Source organism: Protopterus annectens, chromosome 1.part2 (genome assembly GCF_019279795.1).
Source record: "Protopterus annectens isolate FY-2018-M chromosome 1.part2, PAN1.0, whole genome shotgun sequence".
Taxonomy (NCBI): Eukaryota; Metazoa; Chordata; order Ceratodontiformes; family Protopteridae; genus Protopterus; species Protopterus annectens.
Genome location: NC_056727.1, coordinates 32819582 through 32845171, shown reverse-complemented (window position 1 = coordinate 32845171; position 25590 = coordinate 32819582).

Below are 25590 nucleotides of genomic sequence, written 5' to 3'. Positions count from 1 at the left end.
CATTCTAGCTTCAGGACTTACCTTGCAAATGTAGCAGTGAAGACAATTTTATTTCAGGCCTAGAATTTTCTTGTGTCTACTCCCATGGAATGGCAATATGCAGGAAAAAAACAGAATGTAAGTAAGATGGATGATTTAGAGCTTGTTGATAACCACCGTCCTTTCACCTATTTCACCACCTCACTCTTAATGTATCTCTAACACTATTCTCCTGCCTCTTCTACCTCTTCCCTTCCTCTATCTCCAACCACTGTTAATTCTTACAGTCTCAAAACAACCTACCTGTCTAGTCTGTCTCCTATACTCTACCTCCCCTACATCTCCCGCTAGCCATTCTTACTTTCATTTCTTGTTTCCAAACTCCTATACAACTAGATCCTACCCACTTTAAATAAGCGTCTGCCTAACTATTAACTCATTTTGCTCTAAGCAGCTTAAATAATTTAATTGCCTGAGGAGTTTTTTTTTCTCTCCAGGTCTGTGCTTGTAAGATCCTATAGCTGATTGTTACTACTATGTTACTAAAATTTAATAAATTGTTTTCTAGTCTTGAGGAGCTTTTATCCCTGGGTCTTTGCTGAAAATGAGCCAAAAACACAGCCAGACTAACCCGGTTAACAAATGTAAAATAAATAAATAAATAAATAAATAAATAAAATTAAATAACTCTGCTGTACTGACATCACCTGCTTATGCTGTAATTAGTAGCTATGAAAAACATCTGCTACTTTACTGAACATATGAACTCTGTTAGTGTTCATTGCTACATGATGCACACCTACATGCTGCTGCACCCACCGACACTGAAATAAGGTGAATACAAGGGAACTTATTACTTTTGTCCATGACTGTGATATCACACAAACATGCAGTTTAAAAAGTAGAGGGAAGGTTGCAGACCATGTAGTAGAACCAGGACCTTCTTTACTCTAGCCCTACACATACACATGCTGCCCAGGAATAGTTATGTGACAACCATTGAGAATCCTGCCATTCATTCCTCCATTTCCCATAGTTGAGCTAAGCATTGCATTGTACAAACAAGGACAGAAATTTGTGAAAGAAAACAAAAGCTGGATAAACGCCTGGTATACACCTCAAGCGAAAAAAAATGAAAAGACCAATGGTTAGACTTAGATCGCGAAAGCGCTTACTCTTGTTTAATAAAGTGGTGTGAAACTGCAAGTGAACTGTTTCCTACTTTGACTACTACATCTCAGTTACAACTTTTGGTTTTATAAAGGGCACTACTGTGAAGCTGCAAGTGATTTATTTCCTGACGTGGATTATTCCATTTTTATCTTCAGCTGTGATCTAACCATTGGTCTTTTCATTTTTAAGGACAGAAATTTAACTATAAATTTTAATGCAATGTGGATAGATAAGATACATTTTAATAAACAATAAAGACAATGACACAGAACTTGTAAATTGTGCACTGCTTACATGCACTTTTACTCTTTACAGACCTACATATACACTTTTATATGTGTAACCTGACACCTCCCACTGTCATCATTCACTATTGTCATGCATTCAACACTAACCCTGTGGAAGTGCCTGGTTTTGGGATTCAGCAATTTTAATGTGTTTTGACTTCATTTACATCGTCAGCATGTTGACAGCCTGAATCCACATGACTGGTAAACATGTATGCAGGGAAACTGTAATGGAGCCCAATGTTGTACAGTCAAGGGAGGGTATTACTCAGGTGTATATATCTGCAGAGAGGAAATCAGGTTTGGGATGTTATGTTTCATGGGGTTTACACTTTTAGCTACCTACTTTAGTTACAATTACACTGTTCATTTGGGGGTGGGAGTGCAAAGCTGCATTTATGTCATGGCACTTAATACAGAATTGTTGCTATCTTTAACATAATTTTCTAGCATCCATCATGTCTGGGAATGTCGTAATGTGTGTGAGGTTACATATCAGGGTCTGTTCGGTACAAATGTACTGACAATTACTTGCTCTATTTTCTGTGTAGACTCCTTTGTGTGGTTGTATTTGGAAAACATTCACATACATGGCCAACATGAGCATGGAGTCTACACTTACTTTATAGCTTGTTGAATCACTTCACTGTGTTGATTTCCTTCAATAGCATACAGTTCAGCTACTTATGCTGTAATTTGCATGCTGCAAAAGTTTACCTGTTTGGCTGTGACTGTGCACCGCTAAGCGGAGGTTACTGAATCTAAAACTTTTTACGGCAGTGTGCGCATGTCAAAATTATCATGTAGGCTTTATTGAATCCCTCCCTTACTCTTTCAAAAAGGTTTTAAGAAAAGCTTTTCAATTGCATAGCACATAGATGTTTAAGAATGCTAACCACAGTCAGAGACTTTTATTCTAGGAGTGTACTTCAATGTGCATGTGTGAGACTTGTGTGTGTGTGTGTGTGTGTGTGTGTGTGTGTGTGTGTGTGTGTGTGTGTGTGTGTGTGTGTGTGTGTGTTTGGATCTATGATGAGTAATTAGTTACATGTACAGCTTTCTCATATATGTTTATATTATATATGTATTTCTACTATGGCTGAACTAATAAACTTTTCTGACAAATGAGCTATGTTTAAAGATTTTATTCATTGAACATGGTGAAACCTACACTTACAATGTTCTTCCACTGTGTCTGCATACTTCACTTCAACTCAGACTATACTCAGTAATCTGCATTGCATTTGTCTGAAAGAACTCTATAGGTGACCAAAACAGTGATTTAACTATTGTGATATGCAAATATGTATGTGTCTTTTGGCTTTTCCCGGTTAGGGGTCACCACAGCGGAACTCCGGTCCGCTAATGATCGGCAGTTGACTTTTACGTACTGGCTTACCAGGCCTGACGCACAACCTTCAACGAATGTCTCCACGCAGAAGACACTCTAGCTGAGAATCGAACTGGACAGCATCTTACTGTGAGGCGACAACTCTACTGTAGCACCACCACCATAAAAGAGCATAAACTGGCATCTTTGGTCCAGCTTACTATGTATGCAATCTAACTGAGTTTAGTAGTCTTTATGCCTACTGCCAAACTCCCAACATACTGATAAATGCATATGATAAAGAACTCCCTAATTTTCCTCAAATACTGATTTACGATGTGATGTGATAAGATGCAGAATAATGGACCTGCTCAAAACTGTATACTAAGATTATTGTACATCATGACCAAAGGCCATAAGGCCATAATCTAGTTCTTGTTGATCTGTATTACATACCTTCATCCCTGAATCATCTAAAACTGTGTACATTGAAATAGTTCCAAGGCTCATTCTGATTTATCATCTCCATTCCTGAATACCGTAGTATATTAATATATAGCCCAAACATCAAGCACATGCAAACCTCTTTTGATTGTAAGCTTGTTAAACATTTATGACTCAGGTAACATAAAAATCACAACAGTAAATGAGAAAATGCTGTAAAAAGCATTCAAGTAAGAAATAATAGTGCTATGAGCATATTTCTACACAGATGCATCAGTAAATGGTTAATGCCTTTCCATTACTTATCTGTTGTTATAATCGCTCATATGTGGTTACTGAGGTAAGAACTTTAGGGGTCTTTTTAAGACTACCCATGTTTCCCAAGAATCAAACCCTGTACTTTGGATCTCTTAGATAAGCACCTTAACCATTATGCCATCCCCAATGTAATTAAGTATATATATATATATATATATATATATATATATATATATATATATATATATATATATATATATATAGATATATATATATATATTTATATATATTTGTATATATATACACTTATATAGATTGATATATATATATATATATATATATGTATATATATATATATATATATATATATATATATATATATATATATAGATTGATATATATATATATATATATATATATATATATATATATATATATATATATATATATATATATATATATATATATATATATATTTATATATATATATATATTTACACTGATATACTGAAAACCTTGAAATGGCATCAGTCAACTAGAATGTGGTTGACTTGCAGTTTTCAAGTTGGCAGAATGTCAAGCCAAAATGTATTGACTACACTGCAGTGAATGGGTACAGTAATCCAAGCATTTGGGTTTGATATTGTGCAGGGAGATCACAGTTCATTGAGTAACAGGGGATCAGCTTATTTCCTCACTGTATTGCTATCTTGGAGTTGGTAGACTTAATGTGCAAGGGGTGTGGAGGGTGCAGGGGGGCATAGCCCCCTAGCAAAATAAAATAATGAACATGCCATTGACTGTAGACTTTAATGGTACATTATTGTGCATAGCCAGAGGTGAGTGACATCACCTCCTACTATGTCAAATACATCGAATCATGGTTGTCTATGTATTCATTTTCACTTTGGCTTACTTTTTGGCATTCCAGATTTAGCATTTTGGGTTGACATTCTAAACAGTTGACTGAAGTGGATTCAAAATGTCAATAGTAAACTATATAGGTGGGATATATATGGATACATATATATATATATATATATATATATATATATATATATATATATATATATATATATATATATATATATATATTTTGGGTTGACATTCTAAACAGTTGACTGAAGTGGATTCAAAATGTCAATAGTAAACTATATAGGTGGGATATATATGGATACATATAAGGATACACACACACACACACACACACACACACACACACACACACACACACACACACATATATATATATATATATATATTTATATATATATATATATATATATATATAAGTTCATAGGTTCATAGGTTCATACTAGGCTATCTGCCCTAGGGCATTTATAAGCCTAGCCAGAGTGTGTTTGGCTTTCGCCACCCATTTTAAATTCATTTTGCTATGCCTTTTTTGAGGTTAGTATACTGTGCCTCTGTCTAACAGTGACACAGAAGTGATAGCCGGGTAAACCTATGATCTCCCATCCACTCATCAAGATTCCTCTTGAAGAGAGTCAATGTGGGACTCTGCCTAACCTGGACTGGGATTTTATTCCAGAGTGAAGGGAGCCTCTGGGTTATGAATCTGTCCCTCCAGCATGTCCTATTTATTTCAGTGCTGAGGTTCAAGTCTCGAGCACGTAGCTTGATGGGATTTGGATTTTCTGAGGTGCAGCATGTCCATTAATTCTGGGTTGGACATGGCTTTATACGTCAGGCACAGATCGCCTCTGAGCAGGCGGTATGCCACTGAGTAGAGCTGGAGTTTCTTTAACCGGGCAGCATATGGCATCTGTTTGAGCCCTTTGATCCTCTTGGTGAGGTACTTTTGGGGTCTTTCCAGTTGCTGCAGGTGTCTGGTAAGGTACATCCCAAAAGGGGCATTGTACTCAATTATGGGCCTGATGAGGGATGAGTAAAGAGGCACGATGACCTCCCCTGATCTAGATGTGAATCCCTTCATGATTAGGTGGGCTATATAAAATGTTTTTCTAACCACTTTGGCCACGTGGTTGTCAAATGAGAGATTGCTATCAACTTGGGTCCCCAGGTCCCTAATGACTTCTTCTGTACTCAATGGATTACCACCTATGTGGTAATTTGTGGGCACTTTGTTTTTGCCAAAGGGGATGACTATACACTTTTTGGCGTTTAGCTTGAGGCCATGGCTCTGGCACCAGTTGTCTGTTTCTATGAGGCCCTTTTGTAGGATGCTTGTGTCAGCTGGAGAGTTGATTATGGCACCCAGTTTGCAGTCATCTGTGAACTTGGTCAGCCACAGTCCTTCCGTGTTAGCCTGTACCCGAGAAATATATACCGAACAAGAGAGGTCCCAGGACTGAGCCTTGTGGGACGCCACTTGTAACTGGTTTGGAGTCTGACATGGCTCCAGCAATTCTAACCATGTGGGTTCTGTCCTTGAGCCAGTTTGCAACCCATCTAGTGACATAGGGGTTTATATTTAAGCTGGTGAGCTTATCTATAATGCCCGAGTGGGGTATTGTATCGAAGGCTTTTGCGAGGTCCAGGTAGGCTGTGTGGACCACCTTCCCCTCGTCAATGGCCTTGGTGACTGTTTCAAAGAAATCGACCAGGTTTAAGAGGCAGGATCTGCCCTTAACAAAGCCAAACTGGGTAGGATCCAGTGTCTGTAGGTCCCCAATATCTTTATTTATGAGGTCCATGATGATCCTTTCCATAGCTTTGCAGACCAAGCTAGTCAGGCTTATGGGGCGATAGTTTCCAGGCTCCGTTGAGGCACCACCTTTGTGGAGAGGGACCACTGTTGCTGTACTCCACTCTTTGGGTACATATCCTGTAGTAAGGCTAAGATTGAACAGTAGTTTTATGTTTGGGTTTAGCTCTTCTTGGAGTTCATGTAGGATGCAGCCGGGACACCATCTGGTCCCATTGATGCTGTGTTTTTGCTTTGGAGAGGGGCTCTTACCTGAGCATCTGAGATGTCAGGGGCAGCACTCTGTTGGGATAGATATTTGCCCTTTTGGTGGGAGAGGGGAGAAGTTTGCACTGAACCTGTCAGCTAGGATGTTGGCAATGTCTGTGGGCTCGGTGTATTTTTTGTCATTTTGGACTAATTCTGAGCATATCTGGGAATTCCCACCCAGATTCCTAACATAACTAAAGAAAGCCTTGTGATTATCCTTAGTGTCTTGTGCAATTTTTCTCTCGAAGCTGGCCTTAGACGATTTTATGAGTGCCTGTAGTTTTTTGCTAATACTGATCAGAGATGCCTTCCCTTTTTGAGATTTTGCTCTATCATGTAGTAGCTTCCTCCTTCTATTGTATAGTTTGTTTATGGCTGGGATCCACCAGACAGGACGTCTGCCTTTGGAGGATTGGGTCTTGGTTTTATTTGGGATTGCATGATCCATGCATTCCTGAAGGTGTTCATAGAATGCGTTTATAAAGGATTCTGCGGTCTGGGCAGTATTTTCCACAGGCCCGGGGGCTTTGAAGGATTTTGCCTCGGTTTTGAGGCATGTGAAATTTGCTTTAGAGAAGTTTTTCACTGTGGTTTTCTGGGCAGGGGTGGGGTCGGGATGTGAATATCCAGTGAGATTAGTTTATGGTCTGATCTTACCAGTGAGGGATACACTTCTGGTCTGGAGCATAGTGTCCCCATGTTGGTGATGATCAGGTCCAGTATGTTTTCCCCTCTTGTGGGAGTGGTAACAAGTTGTTCCATAGCATTTGAGTTTATAAATTCTAGGAACCTTTGGGCTAGGGTGTTGGAGCTAGAGTAATGCTCCCAGTCTATGTTTGGGTAGTTGAAGTCGCCCAATATAATGGTGTTTGGAGAGACCTTCATATTTTCCACTATTCTCAGGAAGGCCAAGTGGGGTTCCTGTGTTTGGGAGGGTGGTCTGTAGCAGGCTATAAACTGGAAGGCAGTTTTACCCACAGTTAGTTGCACATGGATAGTCTCTGATGCTTCGTGCTGTGCCACCAACCTGGAGGTGTGGGTATCTTTGACGAATATTGATACTCCCCCTCCTTTTGTGGTTCGGTCCAAGTTTTGGGGCCGAAAAGCATGGTATCAAGTATAACCTGATAGTGCTTGGGTGCTCTCGGGAGCCTTGAACCAGGTTTCTGTTACTGCACAGATATCGATGTTCTCCATGCTAAGGAGAGTTTCGAGTGCGTGCATCTTGAGGTTTAGACTTCTGGCGTTGAGTAGCATTACTCTTAGTTTCTTATCCCTTGTGATACCTATGGAGGTGGGTTTGTCTTTTGAGCCTTGCCTAAAAAAGGCACTATGGGGGTAGCAAGAGCCTTTGCCAATATCCAAAAGCCCAGGGTGACAGGTGCAAGCCATCCCTAGCGAAGCATCATGGCTTGTCGAGCATGTCATCCCAGGCTGACAGGCATTGGATCCCCTTTGAATGACACCAACACTTAAGCCAATTGTTGAAATTGGTCATCTTGTCTTCATATTGTGGCATCATTCTTGGTGAGGGTAAGATGCTACTCAAGGTCAGGGTCATACCGGCCTGGGCTACATGCTCAGAGAGCTCCTCTATGTCTCTTTTCATGTAGTCCAGGGAGGTACGTCTCAGGTCATTCACACCAGCATGGACAATGACTGAGTCATATTTGTACTTGCCTTGGAGTGACCTGAGTGCTTGTGTTATGTGGCGGATCCTAGCGCCCGACAGGCAGCTCACCGTGACCTTCTCCTTGTTCAGCCTGGTGAGCGGGACGTCAGTGTGCCTGACGATAGAGTCACCTATTACAAGTGTATCAGGTGTGTTGTTTAGCCTTAAGGGCTGTGACTGTTTGGCACACTGGCTTTGTGAGCTATGTGTTGCACGTGTTTTGTTTTGGGGTAGCAGTTGCTTGGGTGTCTCCTTTGGAGGTCTCTGCTGCTTAGGCAGATTTTTATTTAGAGCCTCCGAGTATGTTTTTGTGTGTTTATGTGTTTGGTTTGTTGTCGTGGTAGGTCTATGTGATACTGGAATTGTAGTGAGTGTGGTTTCCTTCTCCTCCTGATTGGTTACGCCAGTACTGAGTTGAGAGAGCTTAGCCTCCAGTTTGGCTATATGGTTGCATCTATAACATGTGTTGGAATTTGTTGGGAGGAGGAGAGGGTTGTCTGTGTACATGAGGCAGTTGTAACATTGCCTCAAGATTCCCAGATTCACCAGCTGGACCGGAGAGGAGATTGACAACTGACCTTTGGACATGCTAGAATAGTATTGGGAATTCCTTTATAATTGAAAAAAAGGGCCAATGGGGAACAAGGTACTCAAGGGGAGTTTGTGAGGGTGTAGTGCTATATATATATATATATATATATATATATATATATATATATATATATATATATATATATATATATATATATATATTACAGCATTGCTCATATAATGTAGGATTATTTATAAAAATATATAAAGATATATCTATCTATCTATCTATCTATCTATCTATCTATCTATCTATCTATCTATCTATCTATCTGTCTGTCTATCTATCTATCTATCTATCTATCTATCTATCTATCTATATATCTATCTGTCTATCTATCTATAAACTGTACTATTATTTCTTATGTAACTATCAGATTGTTAAAATATCCACCCCAATCTGACATGCTGTAATCAAGAAAATAAGGAGGTACAGTCTTGGGTATAAATAAGTTTTTAATTTTGACCAAGTACACAAAATGTGAAAATGTACAACTATGTCTGTAACAGTAGTAACATTAGAATTAGAAATAAAAACAATAATGTCTTACAACAAATTTCCAATATGATATTACAGACTATATAAGAATAAGTCAAATGCAACATATTGAATGCCACTCTAAAAGCACAAGATGTGTCAACGTTGAAATTTATTCATATCAGGCAAGCTCTGCATATGTACAAATAACATCTGAATGTGTTGCATGTTGAATATTCTGATGTCACCATGCAAAAAAAATCCAAAGTGAGTCACATTTTGTGAATCACAATTTTATGTGAACTAAAAATATCATTTATACAGTTCTGGTTTCTAAAGCATTTATGTATGGATTCCTTTTGGGAATTGTGAGTAAGTCAGCATGTTATACCCTCAATGAATCACAGCTGTCATAGAACCTTTTGTAGAAATTAATGTGGAGTTCTCATTTATGAAAGTATTAAAGAAATGAGATTTAATTACAATGGTACAAATTGAAATTATTGAGTAACATATTTTGTATAATTTATTTAAATTATTAAGCTAGCATTATGTTATAATGGCTCACTGTGTAGAAGAACTGCAGAGCACATATTGTAGCACATACACACACACATAGATATATATTGTTTATATATATATATATATATATATATATATGTATATATATATATATATATATATATATATATATATATATATATATATATATATGATGACTTAGCTGCGTTTTCGATGACTAATTTGAATGAATCGAAAAAGCGAAAGATCATTCAAAGAAAGCACTTTGCAAAAAAAAAAGCACTTTTGAAAAACTGTCTTTTGCCTGCATAAACTTACTGTACTTTTGTTTTTTTTTTTTTTTTTTTTTTTTTTTTTTTTTTTTTTTTTTTTTTTTTTTTGGTGTTTTACTTTGCTTTTTCAGTGAAAAAAGCACTTTCATCAAAATGTCGTCCATCTTAAAAAGTGTGTGTGTGTGTGTGTGTGTGTGTGTGTGTGTGTGTGTGTGTGTGTGTGTGTGTGTGTGTGTGTGTGTGTGTGTGTGTGTGTGTGTGTGTGTGTGTGTTTTCTTTCAAATTGTGATAAGCACAGACTGAAACAAAGTAACCTCAAGAGAAAGAAGATTTTTTATTGGAAAATTAATCAAAATCGCTAGGAAGTATTCAGTAAATTTTCTTCAAAACGCTTTTTTTTGTAATTTGTTAATTTGTATTAATAAATTATTATAATTTTCTAATTTTACAGATTAATTTAAAGATTGCTGAACCAAAATAACCCATGTCATCTAAGATTGATGTAAACAAACATTGAAAGTGGCACATTGTGGAATGAGCATTGGTTGGACAGTTGAGTACAGTTGCGTTGCTGTTCAAGCATTGGTGCAGCTTGGAAGTTTGGTCTAGTACATAGCTGGTCTACTGCCTCAAATCTTGGGTGACATCTCTGCTCTTCTTCAGTAGATTTTGCACAGCACGCTTCAAACTATCCACCCCTCAGCCAATACAATCTGTTCCAGGCATGATAGTAAGCAAGTTGCTGGAAAAATATTTTCTCTAGCAGAATTCTTGATATGTATATCAAAGAAAATGAAGATGGGATTAATCCTATAGCCAACAATGCTATATATTTATTTATTTATTTACCATTTACTAACTGGATAAGTACGCTGACTCTGAGAACCTTTCAGGCATGATCTGAGCATTGCAGCCAGTCAAAAGATTAGCAATCATATGAAAAGTATTATAAATGCATTACATTCTACATAGTCATGTGTATAAACACATAAATAGTAAAGTAGGAAAGGCAGACAGTTACTATATAAGATTAATATAATATGCATTCCATGAGACATTAAACTTGAAACATGTCATATCAGTTTGGGCTGACTGTAGCTTAGTAATCCTAACATACAGGTATGGAATGGATGGTGTTTATACAAACTGTCTACAGTTACCTGTTTATCAGGAATCAAAGTAATATAGTGGGGTTCATTTTCTTTAGTTTAGCTAGGTTGGTAAAACAATGATACCTTTCAGCATTTGTTAAATTCTCTTGTATTATATCCTTTAAATTGCAGTGTTCTTAATTTTCTCTATTTTATTGTTTGCAGATCTTTTATCATGTTTATAGATGCATAGGTAAGTACTGGGATATCTGCCTTTGTGGGTTATTTTAAGTCTAACCAATTTCTCTTTAAAAGGAGAGAATCAAACCATGTACCTTGTGAGCTAAAGGTAAACACCTTAACCATTATACAAACCCCAGTTACAGAACTATTTTTTCAGTCATATGTTTCATAAATGCAGGTCGGTTCTGAAATTTCTAAGATCATGACAACTAAATCTAATAGGCAGCTTTTTACTAAGTGGTGAGAATAACTTCTTACTAATAATAGGAATCCAGTAGCTTATTTATTTATTTTGTTTGTTGACCAAGCACGTGAATTGATCCATAAGCCATTTTCAGTTAAATCTAAGGTAGTAATCTTAGTATACAGGTATAAATGGAATATATGAGAATGTTAATAGCCAGCAACCAACATGTTTTTCATCATTATGACCTATGTGAATGAATCTCAATATTTTAGTTTTAGGTTTTAGCAAATACTTCTGTTTTGACTGGATAGTAGTGATGTCACTAGTAAGGCATACTCTTAACTTTGTGGGGATGAAATTAACAGCAATGTCTCATTAACTTGTCAGAAGATAAGAGATTTTGTATGGTGTTTTAAACTGAGCTGAGATTACATGTGTTTGTGTTCCTAGATGAGGCAAACAAGAGAGATTCTAACCCAGAAGCAATGTAAAAATATCCTTGTAACAACAGGCAGGGTTTGACCAGTTGGGGCTGTTATCTTTATTTCTGTGCTATCGGTTAGTCTCTGTGTGGTGACAAAAGGCGTAACCACTGATTTCTATATATTCATGGACAGTTTATTCCTTATGCTTTCTTGCATAATTCAAACAAAAAATAATCACTGGCACATGCACCTTTGAGTATCATGTATCTATAATCTATTACTTATTCAGAATTAAATGTAGACTGACAATCACATTTGTTAGATGAGTACGACATGTTCCTCTAGAAACATTACTGCAAAAGACATCCATCTCATTGTAGTTGGTGTAGCCAACAGTTCTTATTTAAATAATCTGGATCTTCAGCACATACAGGGAATACACAATATGTTCTGCATTTTCATTATTCAACACATTTTGTTGTAATAACATGGTAATTAGCAGTATATACATTGTATCATCAAACCTGACATTATCATAGCCATAAAGCAACACATAATTGGAGATAACACACATGGCCATGCATTAAACTGGTATTGAGTCCTTGGAACAGAATGCTATTGTTAGGAAGTTAAGATCAAATTTCTCTGATAGTCACTATATGAGGTCTCCAGCAGGAGACCTAGCCATACAGGTAAAGCAGCTTAATGAAGATATTGTGAGCATTCATAGGTTCATAGATAAGTACTAGGCTAGCTACTCTTGTGGGTCATTTTATACCTAGTCAAGCTCCCATATTTGAGCTTAACCTATCCCATTTGGTCATAGATTGGCCTTACCCACCTCATAGGCGTCAATAATTGTATATTACCCTAATGAGAATAACTGGGATCATACCATAGATAATTTGAGGGGACCCAAGCATGTGACAAAGTATTTCCCATGTATGGGACAAAGCATTTTATTAGTAGTACAGGTGGTAGTCCTTTGGTAAATTTTCTGTTTCCCATATATAGATCTAAGTAGAGACTAGAAATGGACAGGGATTAACTTTATTTTATGTGGATTATCTGCCCCACACCATCTGTATCATCTGCAAGATATACCTGTCCCTTGAAACCATTCTGCTAATGTTGCAGAAGAGGTTTAGATCCCTAGACCTAGTATTTCTGATGTCATTTGACTTGCTGATATGCAATAAATTCATCAACAATAGGTCGGAGGATGTCTTGTATGCCAGATACAGGTCACTTCTTAGCAGTCTGTAGGATACCAAGTTTAGTGACAGGGCTTTTTGTCAGTCCATGCAGATATATTGCTTAGGCCATGTATCCTTTTAATAGGGTATCTCTGTGGGTGTTCCAGTTGTTGCATGTGTCTGGACAGATACATGCCAAGGGGAGCATTATGTTCAATGACTGGCCTAATGATGACTGATTAAAGGAGAGCAATGATTCCTCAGATCTAGATACAACCCCTCTTTTTATAAGTTGTGCAATAAAAAAGGATGTTCTTAGAACAGTAGACATAGGTCACCATCCACATAAGTTCTCAAATCCCTCACAACTGGGTCATCTCTTAAGGGTATATTATCAATGTGGTAATTCCCTGGGGTAGATGACTTAATATGTTTTATACTGCAGAGTTTCTGGCACCAGCCATTACATGAATCTGTGCAGTAGTTAGTGCAGAAGATTAAGTCTATGAATTGCTATATTCCAGACTTTGATGTCTAGCTATGAGCAAGTCTGTTAATCAGACAGTGCTCTGGTAAATTTGCACAACTGGGATGGGATTCTCAATAGTCTTCTGGCTTGCTTGCCTAGTAATTACCTACTGATCTGTTTGTTTGTGACTACCTGATGAGACTGGACAAGTTAGAAGGTTAGGGTGCTTGCTCTATGTGGAATGAGTTAGTAAGGAAGCTCTCTGTAATTTTTGAAAAATTTGTAACAAGGATGTGCCCATGTGTTTACTATAACTTTTGCTTATATTAGCAGTTTAACTCTAGTGTGTTGTGATGGGGCTAACTGGGTATCCAGAGACTGTGAAACAGACTAATGTTTGCAGTACATAAGTGACTGGCAGCTACGCTACGCATGTACTGAGACTTTAGTCAGAAAAGATGTAATTTATGATAGCCAGAGACAGGTTAGCAATGGTGGAGCCAAAGGTGAGAGTACTAACAGTCTGCCTTGTATAGGAGACTGCATAAATGCTGAGTGGAAGACATGGTTGAGGTGACAAGAGAGGGGAAATATTAAGTATATTAGTGGATGCTGTACTAAACATTGACTAGGAATACACCAAATACCCAAAAGCGAACGTCACCTTGTAGATATGCAGAACTCAACTTCATAACTTAAATATAGTATTCCTAGTCAATATGCAGAAAAATCCCAAATGAAGGAAACAGGCAAGCTCTGCATTCATCAGACTGATGAAGCAATATTGAACTATTGTGAAAGCGCTTACCGTATTGTTGTCAAGTATTGGAATAAATTTGATTGGTGTTTTATTTAACTGCATCCTTTATTTGATCGTATTTCCTTCATTTGGGAATTTTCTGCATATTGACTAGGAATACTATATTTAAGTTATGAAGTTGAGTTCAGCAGGTGAAGTGAGTCAGACGGGGTGTTGGTACATATAATACAATCCAAGTGGTGGATAACACTATTCCTCAATAGCATACATCCTGTCTCAGGTAAATTATTTCCACAAGTAACCATTCATTCATAATCATTCAGTAAATCACAACAAGACAACTTAATTCCTGGAGATTATGCCCTTTATGTGCTAAAAGTTTTATTTCTATCTGTAAATGATGGCTTGGAGAAAATACTCTTCCTTTAAGATTTTAAGCTGTGTTTACTCAAAAATACACTGTTACTCCTGCAGTCATACTAAAGCTTTATTCGAATGCCAAACATGCTTGAAGAACTGCAGGTATTCAAGATAATTTGGGTTATAATTCTAACCTCAGACAGTGTGAATCCTGATTAAGAGAGAATTTAGACAATGTTCCTAGAAGAATACCATATCTTGAAAATGTTGTGTCTACTACATCTGAGTTAATTATAACTTACAAAGCTGAGAAAGCAAGATATGCATTTGAAATGGAGCCATGCAAAGTATATGAGTTATACGATGCTAAAGAAACTTGTTATAGATGTTCCAATGATAAGTGCTTTGTTGTGAATGAGGTCATTGTAATGCTAACACATACCAGTTACTGTAGTGCAGAAAATGTGGTCCTGTAAGAGAATAAACCAGTAGTATATTGGTTAAGAGCATTCACTGATGCATAAGATGTTGTATGGATAGAAATTCCTTGAATATGTGTATAGTAAAGAAGTTCAAATGGAATAACACGGTGGTGCTGCGGTAGCATTGTCGCCTCACAGCAAGACGTTGTGCTGTTCGATTCTCAGCTAGAGTGTCTTCTGTGTGGAAACATGCATGAATGGGTGTACCTTCGTTGAAGGTTGTGCGTCAGGGCTGGCAAACCCAGCACATAAAAAATCTACTGCCAATCATTAGCGGACCGGAGTTCCACTGTGGCAACCCCTAACCGGGAAAAGCCGAAAGACACAAACAAACAAACAAAGAAGTTCAAAGAGAAGCAGAATACAAAACCTTACAATACTTATTAATATAGCCATTGTAAAAGGCAACTCCTAGATTAAAGAAGAAACTACTCAAATGTACAATAGGATGAGGTGATAGTAAAATATAGAGCAAAAATGAAATGCATTGTTTAGAAAATATGAACCGAACTGAATACAACATTTACCAAAAAAGTATGAAGACCTGCTAATGAAAAAAAATAGTAATTCTTTGGGTAACATCAACACTAACAATAACAGAGTAAACTTAAAATAGTTTCAGAGGTGTACTGAGAATGCCTTAACAATGCAGCTACTGAAACAAGTTAAAATGAAATGAAAGGATGGCATGAGAAAAATCATTAGTAAGGAAAGAAATTCAGTCTTGTCTGTAAAGGTAGAAATAAGTTGTGGTCATGAACCGATGATTATTACTGACAAAACAATAGTTCCCAATAAACAAATGGGAACAGTAAAGTAGTATGTTCACTGCAGTAATCTAACAAAGTACAACATGTGCAATTCTGACTCATGCATTCAATTCAGTGTTCTTGGTTCATGGGATACCTGATGATTTCATAACTGACAATAGTGTGCAATAAATAAACCAAACACTATTATATGTATCAAAACACGAATGCTTCCTAGGAGAAAACTTACTTCCTTAGTCGCCCTGCTAGATAGGGGTCCAGGAAAGTAAATACTGTGGGAAGAAATAGCCAGGGAATTGTTATGGCTAGGCTTGTATAGGCCCTAGGGCCAACAGCTTAGTACCAACCTATGAACCTAGAAACTATAAGGAGTAAATGCTCCAATTACCAAGGCCAATCCAATAAGAACAGTCAAAAACAATAAGTAATGGAACAAAGCAAGGCTGTAGGAAACAAAGAACATCCAAATTTCAGTAGCAAGATCGATTTATTCCAATATAATATAAAAACAGAGGTAAGCGCTTTCACCCAGAAGGGCTTCTTCAGATCATAACAATTTCTAAAACACAATGAATTCATTTACCAACATCTCCATAACTGGCGGGAAATATAAATTAGTCCATTCTTAAAGCAACAGACATCTAAATGTATAAACTACATATAAAAACACATAATGAATCAACAGCAAAACCTCCACTTAATAAATACATAAAAATAATACTGGAAAAAATTAAAAATAAAAAATGCGCTAAAAATACATTAAAAGTAAAGAATAAAAAAAAATCACTTCCTATCTTGACCTAAGCCATTTAGATTTCAAGAAAGGTTTAATAGGAACCTTATCATTGAGCCCAGGGTATTGATCTGCCCTGAGCCTTATAATCCACTTTGCCTCTTGGCTCTCGGTATAAGTCTTAATATCCCCACCTCTAGGGTTAGAATATATCATTTCAGTAACCTTAAACCTAGAGACACGGGTCTCATCTGTGTCTAGGACATGTTTTGAGAGTGCATTAACAATGGAACCAATCCTAATTTGATATAAATGTTCGCTGATCCTATCCCTGAATTTCCTGTTAGTCTTACCCACATAATACTTTCCACAAATCTCACAGGAAGCAAGGTAAACAACATGTTCAAACATACAATCTGCAAATATAGGAAAGAAATACTCATGTTGATCAAGGGGATGAATGAAATTACTACTGGAATCTATATCATCTATAATATCTTCTGCGATCTCTCTAATATCAGGATCCACCGTTTATGGCTTCATGGGAAAGGGAGTTCTTATTTAAGACTCGAGGTTTTTTGTCTTTCATTCCCTTTTACAGGCGTTTTGTGGACAACCTGTTTTTCTTCTGGAGAGGGACATTAGGTGAATTGGCTATGTTTATTGATGACGTTAATAGTATTTCTGAATACCTGAAGTTCAGTTTTGAATTTTCCAATACATGGATCCCATTTTTGGATGTGTATCTAGAGAAATTGGACAATGGAATGTTAAACACAGGTGTTTATAGGAAACCTTGTCATCAGAATGCACTTCTGCATAGACATAGCATGCACCCAGGCTATGTGTTCAGGAACGTAGTCAGGGGTCAGGCCCTGTGAGCATCCAGGTATAACTCCTCAGATCTAGGATTCTCTAATTATTTTTATTTTATCTTATTTTATATTTTTATTTAACATTTTTTGACCGGGAAAGTCCGACTAGATTCCACATAGCCTGTTTTCAGTGGAGGCCCGGAGAGAAATGCTCCAGCATAATGAGTTGAATGATTTGCATCATAGATTTAGTGCCCGAGTGTATGGGCACTAAAACGGAAGTTGGCTCAGCGGATATACAAGCACCTGCCTGATGTTCGTCGGTGTGACAATAATAATGCATTATATAGACACGTTAATAAATTTCCTGACCATGTTTTTAAGTTTGTTCATAGGTTCATAGGTTCATACTAGGCTATCTGCCCTGGGGCAATTATAAGCCTAGCCCTATTTTGTTTGGCTTACGCCACCCCTTGATTTGAGTATACTGTGCCCTTTTTAAGGTTTAGTTTGCAGTGCCTCTGTCTAATAGTGACACGGAAGTAATCCCCGGGACAAACCTATGATCCCCCATCCACTCATCAAGATTCTTCTTGAAGAGATTCAGTGAGGTGCTCTGCCTAACATGAATTGGAATTCTATTCCAGAGCGAAGGGAGCCTCTGGGTTATGAATCTGTCCCTCCAACAAGTTCTATTTATTTCAGTGCTGAGGTTCAAGTCCCTCGAGCATGTGGCTTTAAGGGATTTAGATTTACTGAGGTGGAGCATGTCCATTAATTCTGGATTGGACATAGCTTTATATGTCAGGCATAGATCACCTCAAAGTAGGCGGTATGCAACTGAGTAGAGCTGGAGTTTTTTTAACCAAGCAGCATATGGCATCTGTTTGAGTCCCTTGATCCTCTTGGTGAGGTACTTTTGGGGTCTTTCTAATTGCTGCAGGTGTCGGGTAAGGTACATCCCAAAAGGGGCATTGTATTCTATGATGGGCCTGATGAGGGATGAATAAAGGGGCACGATTACCTCTCTTGATCTAGATGTGAATCCTTTCATGATGAGGTGGGCTATGTAAAAGGTCTTTCTAACCACTTTGGCAATGTGGTTGTCAAAGGAGAGATTGCTATCAACTTGGGTCCCCAGATCCCTAATTAATTTCTCTGTACTTAATGGGTTACCGCCTATGTGGTAATTTGTGGGCACATTGTTTTGGCCAAAGGGTATGACTATACACTTTTTGGCATTTAGCTTTACACCATGGCTCTGGCACCAGTTATCCATCTCTGTGAGAACTTTTTGAAGGATGTTTGTGTCAGCTGGAGAGTTGATTATGGCGCCTAGTTTGCAGTCGTCTGCGAACTTGGTGAGCCATAGTCCTCCCACATTGTCCTGTACCTCAGAAAAGTATATACCTAACAAGAGCGGTCCCAGGACATAACCTTGTGGGACGCCACTTGTGACCGGTTTCGAGTCTGACATGGCTCCAGCAACTCTCACTCTGTGGGTTCTGTCTTTGAGCCAGTTTGCAACCCATCTTGTGACATAGGGGTTTATATTTAAGCTGGATAGCTTATCTATGATGCCCGAGTGGGGTATTGTGTCAAATGCCTTTGCTAGGTCCAGATAGGCTGTGTGGACTACCTTCCCTTCATCTATGGCTTTGGTGACTGTTTCGAAGAAGTTAACCAGGTTCAAAAGGCAGGATCTTCCCTTGACAAAGCCGAACTGGGTAGGCTCTAGTGTCTGTAGGTCTCCGATGTCTTTGTTTATGAGCTCCATGATGATCTTCTCCATAGCCTTGCAGATTAAGCTAGTCAGGCTTATGGGGCAATAGTTTCCAGGGTCCATAGAGGCTCCACCTTTGTGGAGTGGGACCACTGTTGCTCTACGCCATTCTGTGGGCACATATCCTGTAGTGAGGCTGAGATTGTACAGCTGTTTTATTTGAGGGATTAGTTCTTCTTGGAGTTCATGTAGGACGCAACCTGAGACGCCATCTGGTCCCATGGAAGCAGTGATTTTTGCTTTGGAGAGAGCAGCCTTCACCTGAGCATCAGAGATGTTTGGGAGGCAGCCCTCTGCCGGGATAGATACTTGCTCTTTTTTTTTTTGGGGGGGTGGAGAAGTTTGCACTGAACCTGTCTGCCAGGATATTGGCGATGTCTGTGGGTTCAGTGTATTTTCTGTCGTTTAGAATCAACTCAGAATAAGTCTGGGAGTTGCATCCCAGGTTCCTAACATAACTGAAAAAAGCCTTATGATTGTCTTTAGTGTCCTGAGCAATTTTTCTCTCGAAGCTGGCCTTGGAGGATTTTATGAGGGATCGTAATTTTTTGCTAGTACTGATCAGAGATGCCTTCCCTATTAGGGATTTTGTTCTATCATGTAGTATCTTCCTCCTTCTGTTGTACAGTTTATTTATGGCTGGGGTCCACCAGACTGGATGCCTGCCTTTGGATGTTTGGGTTTTGGTTTTGTTTGGGATAGCATGATCCATGCATTCCTGGAGATGTCCGTAGAATGCGTTTATATAGGATTCTGCAGTTTGGGCCATAGTTTCCACTGGCCCTGGGGCCTTGAAGGATTCCACTTCAGTTTTGAGAAGTGTGAAGTTTGCTTTTGAGAAGTTTTTCACTGTGGTTTTCTGGGCTGGGGGTGGGGTCGGGATGTGGACATCCAATGAAATTAATTTATGGTCTGATCTTACCAATGAGGGATATACTTCAGGTGTGGAGCATAGAGTCCCCATCTTGGTAATGATCAGGTCTAGTATGTTATCCCCTCTTGTGGGAGTGGTGACTAGTTGTTCCATAGCATTTGAGTTTATAATTTCCAGGAACCTTTGGGCTAAGGTGCTGGGGCTTGAGTAGTGCTCCCAGTCTATGTTTGGGTAGTTAAAGTCACCCAATATAATGGTGTTCAGAGAGATCTTCATGTTCTCCAATGTTTTCAGGAAAGCCGAGTGGGATTCCTGACTTTGAGAGGGTGGTCTCTAGGATGTTATAAACTGAAAAGCAGTCTTGCCCACTGTTAGTTGCACATGGATGGTCTCTGATACTTCGTGCAATGCCACTAACTTGGAGGTGTGGATATCCTTGATAAATATGGAAACTCCCCCTCCTTTTGTGGTTCGGTCCAGGTTTTGGGGCCGAAAAGCAGGATGTTGGGGCCGAAAAGCATGAAAAGCATTTTGTGATGTTGCAACATGTCAAACGAGGAGACAGAGGTGGTCCTTGGAAATTGTTTTTGGAAGACAAAGAAATTTGGTGGCAGGTCTTCCTAAATACCCACATACCCCCAGGTTTGAACGATGCAATTTCCATCAGTAGTAAATTGAAGCTCAGGGTTTTAGATAGGTAATGCTCATATGTGTATATACATATATATATATATATATATATATATATATATATATATATATATATATATATATATATATATTTATATGTGTGTGTGTGTGTGTATACATATATTGTTTTTTATGAATTGTGTATAAAAGGTGTAGCATGTATTTCTTAGTATTTTTATTTTTGTTTTATTTATTAAGATGTATGCTATGCTTTTTTTGAAAGTTGATCTAATGTTCCTTTGTAAAGTGACTTAACCTGTGAATAGGGGATAACTTAATTATCATGGGTGTGGTTTGTAATATAAATGATGAGCACTTGTAGGGCAATTTTGTCTGATGAAATTTGGTCATTGTACCTTACAAAAGTGCTTACTTCTACTTGTTTTTATTGGGTTGTTGCAGTAAAGTTTTGTGTTTGTGCTTTACAGCTGTGTAACTCATTTTTTTTTTTTGTTTTTACTAGTTGGTGTTTTCTTTTTTGGTGCAAGTGTTTGGTTTGAGCTACTATGGCTGAAGGGAATACTACAGTGTCAGTGGAGGATTTCCAGAAGCTCAAAGACTTGGTGCACGCCCTCACCATTCTGGTTCAACAGCTGCTAACTAAGACCTCTGGAGGTAATGAACGTACAACTCAGGGGAAACTGCATTCTGAGCATGACTTTGTGGATACTCCTCATATTTTACGAGGTGATGTGGTTGCTGGGGAGGATTCTGAATTTCCAGCATTAAACCCGGTGCAGGGACAAGTATATGACTGTAATAATGTGGTTTGTTTCAACAATGTAACAGGTGCATCAATGGATACATTGGATCAGTGGTTTAAGGAGAACGTACTAACTACAAGTGAGCAACAGGGGGGGCTGTTGACTATGGACTCACTTTTAGTTGAACTTAAAAACAAATTGCTTGAATTTAGAAAAATACTCAGGAGAACTTGTATTTTCCTGAATGTTTAAAGGTACAACAAATACCCAAAGATCTCCGTATGTGGAAGTTCCCTAACAGGATTGTTCCACACTCCCTTTATCATCAAGAACTTTTGATCCTCTTTGATCGCCATGGCTGTGAGCTCCTTGAGCTTATGTGTAAGTATAACAACAAGGCTTTGGATAAGCTACAGGAGGACATTCATGTTTTAGATGGTAGGATTCAACAAGCGGATGTTTGGGAACAGAATAAATTGCAATATGACCATGTGTTCCAGCAAGTGTATTGTATTACGGCAGTTACCGCTAACCGCAAATCCAAGAAGTTGGAAAGGGACAGATGTGCTTACCAGGGCAGTTATGCATACCCTTCACCACCAATGGTGCAGGGTAAACAGCATGGTCATTTTCAATAATCAAATGGCGAAGCAGGTGTTTCCAATAATAGGAGCGAGGATGCCCCTTTAGAAGAACATGGACCGAGGCATTTGGAAGGGATCAGGAACTGGGCTCGACAACAGTGGAGTCCTTACCCGCAGGGCAACAATCAGAAGAAACAGGTGCAGAGATTCGGGCAGAATTTCGAAACGAGGAGATGATTGAGGTGACTGTTGATAAACGGAGTGTTGTTACTAATTCTAAAAAAGTCTTTAAAGTGTACAATCATACTGATGCATGTATATCAACGCAACATGCTGACTTGCTTTGTAAGGGTTTTAATTATGTACCAAGCAACAGAAGTGATATTGGTGAACTTGTTTGTGATCTTAAATTGTATGTGCGTAGACTTAATTTGAAATTTATGCACAAGAATGACAGTGATGTTTTTTAATATTAGTAGTAAATGTTTGAGAATGCCTAGTACTTTTAATCCTGAGCCTCATTATGTTATTAAAGCCTTTAAAAAAGTGTGTGAAACAGATTTCCAGCATTTTTTAGGAAAAAATATTGTTGATGGCAATATTACTGAAGTGGAAAGAGAATTTTTGGATGAATTAAGAAGGAAGAACTTGAGAGTCATGCAACCAGGCAAGGGGGGAGGGGTGGTTGTTATGTTAAAGGACGATTATGTGCAAAAGATGTTTGATTTATTATATAGTGATACTTATACTGAAGCATCCTCGAATGAGGTTAATATTGCCTATTGTAAAATAGATAGTGACTTTATGGATATGTTGAAACAGGACCAGATAGGTATTGACGAATATAAGTATATGTCTACAGACATTCTTAAAATTCCTGGGATCTTTGGGATCCCTAAGATCCATAAGAATTTGTCAGCCCCCCCACTTAGACCCATTGTTGATTCTTGTTGGTCCAAAACTAGCTATGTTGCTAATTATTTGGACCACAAATTGAAAGAAAGGGTCATGGCTATTCCACATCTTTGCCGGGACTCTTGGCACTTGAGAGTTATATTGGCAAATAACATTAGAATCTAATAAATATCCTGGAATAAATGACATGATTACCTTAACTCCGGTATTGAAACTAAGAGCAGCAAAATTATGAAAGGGTATGACATCAATTCATTTTTTACATACAGTTTTTTTGGTTGAAAAACATTCATATAGTTGCACTATCATTTGTTACCAGCAGAGGGGAGTAGTGATTCTAATTACAGTACTTTTATATACTTTATCATATATTTTTATATGCATGCTCTCATCAAGTTTTTAAACTTTTTCCTGCAAAATGTATTTAATTCAAGGACACTAGGCAGATCTATTTTTCAAACTATTTTTAACTTTTAACTGTTTTTAACTTTTACAATCAGTGTATTTATTTCAACATTTGTGTTTTATTTTTGTGAACAACATTGTTTTGGAATCATCATTTAGGTGGTGGTTAATTAATATTTAATTAATTTTCAATTGTTAAATTCATTGGTTGTGAGCATCTTCTTATTTGTATTTAAACACCAGGTTTCTGGGTTTAATTGATTTGCATTTCATGCTGAAGAAGGATAGACGAAACGTTGATGTGTGGATTGTTTTTTACACTGCGTATTGTCTGGAGTATTGTGGACCTTTTTTGTTCTATGCCCAATTAAACCTTCGTTTTATGTTACTTCGTTGTTGACTGGGTGCTTTCATTTTGGTTACTTGTTCAGCCGGCACCTTCCTTTCCTACTTGGTTATTGTTTAGCATGGAGGACACAGCGACGAGTTCACAAGAAGGTGAGGGCAGGAGAAATGAGACTGGGGAACTACGTAAGCTTATCGGACAGCTTACTCAGCTTGTCGGTCTGCTGACACCTGTTAGCCAATCCGTGGCTACGTTTCTTAGCTCCATCTCTCTGCCTGGGAACCAGGAAGCTATGAGGCGTATAGCTTCGAATGAAGATACGCCTGGGTTGAATGCAAACAACACGAACAATGTCCATGAAGAGGAAACTACTAACACTGACGTTCTCAATGATTTTCCTTGTTTTTCGTTTGACGACAGTCAGATTAGACGCCCTTTACCTCAGCGCCCAGCCAGCAAAGGCAAGGACTCCACCCGTGTTGTGGGGTCCAAACAAGGTACTGAGACACTTTTTAGTGACATAGTCAACGTCAAATTTGATTTTTCCAACAAAAAGAATGTGGTCACTACAAAAGGGAATTATTCCCAACTTACAAATGATTTACATTTTTATTTAAACAAATATAAAATGTTAGAATTGGATAATGCCTATCTTAAACACTGTTTGAAATTAGAAATTGTACCCAAGGGTTTGAGGGTAAGCAAGTACCCTAACAATGTTTATGAAGGGACTGAATTTCACAACAACTTGTTAAAGGCTTTTGATAAATGTGGTTTTGCTATCATGGAAGCTATAATTGCAAACAATGAGGGTGAAATGTTAAAACTGTCTAAATCAATAGAGGAAACTAACAAAGCAGTAATTAATGATCTTATGTTTACTGTGGAAGAAACTAGAGGAAAGTATAAGAAATTACTTAAAGATATTGAAACACATTGTTTTGAAGTACAAAATAGAAAATTTGGTAAAATTGATAGGGATATGTACGAATATAAAAATAAGATACAATACCCTAAACCCAGGTTTTCTAATAGGAGAATGAATTCAGAACTAAATAATGAAAATGAAAGTGGTGTGTTACATGATAGACCCAATGATGTATTTGGAGAAACAGATTGTGACGAGTTTCCCCCTTTGCGTAGATCTGAGAGGTTATCACACAAGGAACCCGTCAGTTACAATTCAAAAAACTTCACACGGAGGGGGGGACAACAAGTTTGGAGGTACAACCAGTGGCACCAACATTAGATATAACAAATATAGGAAAAATATGGTCCTTTAACGACTTCAATATATTCAACTACTCTAATATTGAACTTACTAGGACCCATTTTGACCTTTTCTCCAAGGGTTTTGGTTTCATTCCACAAGTTAAGACTAATGTGTTCAAATTATTGTTAGACATCAAACTATTTATCAGAAAGAAAAACCTCGAACTATTCTTCAAGGGCAAGGGTACACCAGATTTTAATAACAAACTCAGACGCAAGAGTACTTTCAACCCTCCATTACACCCTCAGTTAAAAAACTTTGAACTAAAGCTAGAACATGAATTAAGAAAGTCTTTAAGCAAACACTATGTCTACCGTAACCTGACTGAGAGTGAGAATATGATTTTAGACAATTTGAGCAAGGACAAGTGTCTTCGGATCATGAAGCCTGACAAAGGTGGGGGTGTTGTCTTTATGGACCGTATCACTTATGAAGGGAAGATGTTAAATATTTTAAACAACACAGACAAATATAGTAGGACTTCCCTAAATGAAATACACATAGCATACAACAGGATACGGGGACATTTACAGGATTTATT